This window comes from Lathyrus oleraceus, chromosome 6 (genome assembly GCF_024323335.1).
Source record: "Lathyrus oleraceus cultivar Zhongwan6 chromosome 6, CAAS_Psat_ZW6_1.0, whole genome shotgun sequence".
NCBI classification, from domain to species: Eukaryota; Viridiplantae; Streptophyta; class Magnoliopsida; order Fabales; family Fabaceae; genus Lathyrus; species Lathyrus oleraceus.
The window spans coordinates 198,990,951-198,996,740 of record NC_066584.1 but is presented as its reverse complement, the minus strand read 5'-3'; the positions used below and the strand labels follow the sequence as shown (position 1 = coordinate 198,996,740).

At 38.9% G+C, this 5,790-nt stretch overlaps 1 non-coding gene across 1 annotated transcript; it reads left to right on the top strand.

Moving 5' to 3' along the window:
• The first annotated feature begins 2,286 nt into the window (after positions 1-2,286).
• On the top strand, positions 2,287-2,393 carry LOC127099830 (small nucleolar RNA R71). The gene has a single exon (XR_007794297.1). It is a non-coding gene; the product is annotated as a small nucleolar RNA R71 (small nucleolar RNA).
• The last annotated feature ends 3,397 nt before the right edge of the window (positions 2,394-5,790 follow it).

Sequence of the window (5,790 nt, the reverse complement as noted above, 5' to 3'; positions counted from 1 at the left end):
GAAATGATCTTTTCGGGTTGCTTTGTTTAGTTTCCTATAGTCAATGCACATTCTCCATCCCGATTCGATTCGTTTAGTTATAGTTTCTCCTTTTTCATTTTCAATAACTGTTATACCTCCCTTCTTTGGTACTACGTGTACCGGACTAACCCATTTGCTATCAGATATAGGATATATGATACCTGCCTCTAATAACTTGGTTATTTCCTTCTTCACTACCTCACTCAGGATCGGGTTTAGTCTCCTCTGGTGTTCCCTAGAAGTTTTACAGTCTTCTTCTAGCATGATGCGGTGCATACAAATAGAAGGACTTATTCCTTTAAGGTCGGTGATGTTGTATCCTAGTGCGGTTGGATATTTTCTTAAGATATGCAGGAGTTTTTCTGTTTCGAGTTTTCCTAGGTCTGCATTAACTATCACTGGTCGTTCAAGTTCTAAGTCTAGGAATTCATATCTCAGATTTTTGGGAAGTGTTTTCAGGTCTAGGGTTGGTTTCTTAAGGCATTGCGTAGGGTCCGGTGTTATTGCTAAACATTGGTTGAGTTTGTCTTCTACAAGATAGTCAGATGATTTTTCATTTTCTAACCCTGTTTCTTTTATGCATTCATCGATGATATCCATGAAGTAACATGTGTCTTCTATTGCAGGTGCTTTCAAAAATTGGGAAAGAATGAACTCAATTTTCTCTTCTCCTACTTTGAAAGTGAGTCGTCCTCGTTTTACGTCTATGATTGCACCGGCAGTTGCTAAGAACGGTCTTCCCAGTATAATGGGTGTAACTTCATCTTCTCTAATGTCCATAATTATAAAATCGGTTGGAATGTAGAATTGACCTATGCGCACGGGAACGTTTTCAAGAATTCCTACAGGATATCTAACGGAACGATCTGCTAGTTGCACAGACATTTTAGTTGGTCTTCATTCTCCCATTTCAAGTTTCTTGCATATGGATAAAGGCATAACACTAATACCGGCTCCTAAATCGCATAAGGCTTTATCTATGATAAATTTTCCTATGTGACAGGGTATAGAGAAACTACTCGGATCTTTAAGTTTAGGAGGCATATTCTGGATTATAGCGCTACATTCAGCAGTGAGTGTAACGGTTTCGCTATCTTCAAGTTTCCTTTTATTAGAAAGAATTTCTTTTAAGAACTTAGCATATGAGGGCATCTGCGTAATAGCTTCTGTAAAAGGAATTGTGATGTTTAATTGTTTCAGTAGGTCAACAAATTTTTTAAATTGGCTCGGATCTTTGGTTTTAATAAGCCTTTGAGGGTAAGGGATAGGTGGTTTATAAGGTGGTGGAGGTACATAAGGTTCTTTCTTTTCTACGGTTTCCTTATTACTCTCTTCCTTTTCCTTAGGTTTATTTTCTTCCTCAGTTGACTTTTTAGAGTTTTGGTTTTCTATCCTTGGATCAGACGGTCCTTCCACTTCCGTTCCACTTCTTAGTATGATTGCATGAGCGTGGCTTCTCGGGTTAGGTTGGGGCTGTCCAGGAAATGTACGAGTTGGGGCAGCAGTAGGCGCTTGTTGTTGAGCTACTTGTGATATTTGTGTTTCCAGCATTTTGTTATGGGTAGCCAGGGCATCTACTTTACTTGCTAGTTGTTTTATTTGTTCGCCAGTGTGTACATTCTGGTTTAAGAAATCTTTATTGGTTTACTGTTGAGAAGCTATGAAGTTCTCCATCATGATTTCCAAGTTGGATTTCCTAGGAACGTTATTGTTAGGTGTAGATGGGATCGGCTTTTGATATCCAGGAGGTATAGCTGGGGCTTGATTTGGAGCTTGTCCAGGCGCGTATAAGGCATTATTACTCTTATATGAAAAATTAGGATGATTCTTCCAGTTGGAGTTATAGGTATGCGAGTAGGGATTTCCTTGAGCATAGTTTACTTGCTCTGCTTGGATTCCTGTTAGGAGCTGACAATCTGCAGGAGTGTGACCTTGGATTCCATAGACTTCGCAATTCTGAGTTATGGCAACCACGGTGGCTGGAGGTGATACATTTAAACTTTCAATTTTCTGGACCAGAGCATCCACTTTTGCATTAACATGATCAAGGTTACTTATCTCGTACATGCCACTTTTCGCCTGAGGTTTTTCTACCATTGTTCTTTCGCTTCCCCACTGATAGTGGTTTTGGGCCATGCTCTCGATAAGTGATAAGCATCAGCGTAAGGTTTGTTCATAAGTGCACCACCTGCGGCGGCGTCTATTGTTAACCTCGTGTTGTACAAGAGACCATTATAGAAGGTATGAATCACTAACCAGTCCTCTAAACCATGGTGTGGACAAAGTCTCATCATGTCTTTGTATCTTTCCCATGCTTCGAAAAGAGACTCGTTATCTTTCTGTTTAAATCCATTTATCTGGGCTCTTAACATAGCTGTTTTGCTCGGCGGAAAATATCGGGCAAGGAAGACTTTCTTCAACTCGTTCCATGTGGTGACTGAGTTGGAAGGAAGAGACTGAAGCCATCTTCTAGCGCTATCTCTTAACGAGAAAGGAAAGAGACGAAGTCGAATTGCCTCTGAAGTGACACCATTAGCTTTAACAGTATCAGCGTATTGGACAAATACGGATAAATGAAGGTTTGGATCCTCGGTAGGATTTCCAGAGAATTGGTTCTGTTGCACTGCTTGCAACAGTGAAGGTTTAAGTTTGAAGTTGTTTGCTTCGATTGCGGGCGGAGCAATACTCGAATGCGGCTCATCTTGCGATGGAGCGGCGTAATCTCGAAGAGCATGAGCTGGTTCTGCCATCTCGGGTATCGGTGAAGGAAGAAGATTTTTGAGATCAGGAATTTCAATAGGAGGGAGATTGTTTGCAGCACGATATTCCCGAATTCGTCGTAAGACTCGGAGATATAGTTCGATGTCGTTGATTCGTAAGTAGAACGGCTCGCCTTGTGAGCGAGTGTGTGGCATACAAATCAACGAAAGAAATAAAAATAAAAATAAGCCTTAGTCTCTACAGCGTAACAGAAGAGTTACGATATCGACTAAATAAAAGTCCCCGGCAACGGCGCCAAAAACTTGATCGCGACTTTATGAGTCGAATTTGGGGTACAAACTGCAAGTGCACAGTTCTATCGCGTAGTTTTAAAAGATATCGATCCCACAGGGACTTATGAATCGATATACCGTTTTCTAAGGTTACTTCGTAAAGCTAAGGCGGATGATACTTTGATTGTTCGAGGGAAAAGTTAAAACTAAAATAAGATATAGATTAAATATCAATTAAGCGGATATCGGTATGTAGTTCGTCGTAATTAGGGAATCAAATCTTCATTCGTTTCTTGGTTTTTTTTAAAATAAATCTTTTCAGTAAATACTATTGATTAAAAGTCTTTTCTCAAACTCTCGCTCTGTTGAATAGACTATGACTTTATATTAACGCAACTGTCACTTATTGGTTAAGTCCAAAATCACTTTTTGAAAACAACAGAATCTATAGAAACTCTTTTTAAGAAAACACTAATCGTTTAAACACCCTCGTCTCAAACTCTCGCTCTGTTGACTTAGATTATATAATTAAATTCAAATGCTTAACTCTCGTCCTCACATTTAACTTTTAAAAATACTTTTTGAAAAAGATCAGAATTTAATTAACTCTAAAAATTGCTTTCGCCCTGATCTAGAATTAATGCTCAATTTACTATGTCCAGTTAAAAACTCAAACTCTCGTTCTATTGAATTTAACTTCTTTATGTCTTTTACTCTCGTACAAAATCTTTGTTATTAAACCTGTAAATTGAGACCATAAAAAGAGTGACTTTATTTTTAAACGTAATTTAACCAACTTAGTTTTGATTCCTTCATTCCGCTTACTTTACATACCGATACCTAAGTAAATTAGCCAGACATGCTAAATAGATCTAAACAATCATTATGCTTAAATAAATTCATCTCAGGTAAATAGTATAAATAAACAATAAAGCAGGGCATATATAAATTCAAACAATAATTAAAGAACCTGAATAAGTTATAGCAATCTTTGAACACTCCACCACAGACCGGTTGGATTTGTTCTTGAATTCTTCAATCGGGCAGGAAAATAAAAGTGAAGGAATAAAAATCTAGGGTCCAACGTAAGGTTAGATCTAGTAAAAGATACACAATAGTTTCCGGTGTAGAAACTATTGTGTGAAAATTTAATTAAGTGCTTAAAGGAATTGCTGGGAAAGAAAATAAAAAATTGCAAATAAAGCAAAAACTGTAAAAAAGGTGATGGTATGCTTGCACGGCTGGAAGAGAAAAATTGAACGAAGCAGAGAGACGGCGGAGAGAGACTGCAGGGCTTGCCAAAAGCCACTATTTATATTGCTCACTTTTTGTAATGGTTTCCAAAGGCTTTCCGTGTAAAAATCCTCACGTTCCAATAGTCAAGCGTAACAATAGGCTTCAACGTGCCTCTGTTGCGCTTCTGAAGCCAAAAATATAGGAGAATGGTGTGACGTCCGTCACACCATGTGTTACGCTCGTAACACAAGTAGGCAGGGCGTGACACTCGTCACACCTTGTGTGGCACTCGTCACAGGCGCAACGCCTGTGCTTTTGGGTTGGGCTTTGGCTTGGTGGAATTTGCTTCTTTTCATTTCTTTTTGCACCTCCTTTTCTTCCTTTTTCACTTGTGCTTCAAATAAACTACCTGAGATAAATAGAAAGCAAAATACCAAGTAATATCGAATAAAATGAAATAAATTGAAGTGAATAATAATATAATTTAATTAAATCGAGTCCTAGAATGTGATATAGTTTCATGTTATCACACGCCTCATATTCTGCTATATTTATTGTGCAATTAAAACACAACCTTGTTATGAAAGGAGTGTATCCACCATTCGGATTCAATAGAACATCTCCTACGCCATGCCCCATGTAATTGGAGGAACCATCGAACATGAGCTTCCACCGAGATCCGAGTTCAGGTCCTTCATCAAGTCCTGGGATTTCACAATCTTTTACTACCATAACGTCTTCATCAGGGAAGTCAAATTTCAACGGATGGTAGTCTTCAACATGCTGGTTTTCTAGGTAATCAGACAACACGCTTCCTTTAATGGCTTTCTGGGATACATACTGGATGTCATACTCAGACAACAACATCTGCCAATGGGCGAGTCTTCCAGTTAAAGCAGGTTTTTCAAAGATATATTTTATTGGATCCATTTTTGAGATCAACAAAGTAGTGTGACAAATAATGTACTGTCTTAGACGGCGAGCGACCCATGCTAAAGCACAACAAGTTTTCTCCAAGAGTGAATACCGGGTTTCACAATCGGTAAACTTCTTGCTCAGATAGTAGATATCATGTTCTTTTCGGTCGGTTTCATCATGTTGTCCCAGCACGCATCCCATTGACTTTTCAAGCACAGTTAAGTACATAAAGAGTGGTTTCCCCTGAACAGGTGGAATTAGAAGAGGGGGCTCTTGCAGGTATTGTCCGATCTTCTCAAAATCCCTTTGGCAGACAGAGTTCCATTCAACTGCTTGATCTTTTCTAAGCAACTTGAATATAGGTTCACACGTAGTAGTTATATGAGATACAAACCTAGAGATATAGTTCAAACGTCCCAGGAACCCTCTAACTTCTTTCTCTGTACGTGGAGCAGGCATTTCTTGTATTGCTCTAACCTTGTCTAGATCTACCTCAATTCCTCGTTAACTAACAATGAAACCAAGCAGCTTCCCAGATCGGACACCGAAGGTGCATTTAGCAGGATTCAACCGTAGGTGAAATTTTCGAAGACGCTCAAATAGCTTTGGCAAGTTATCTATA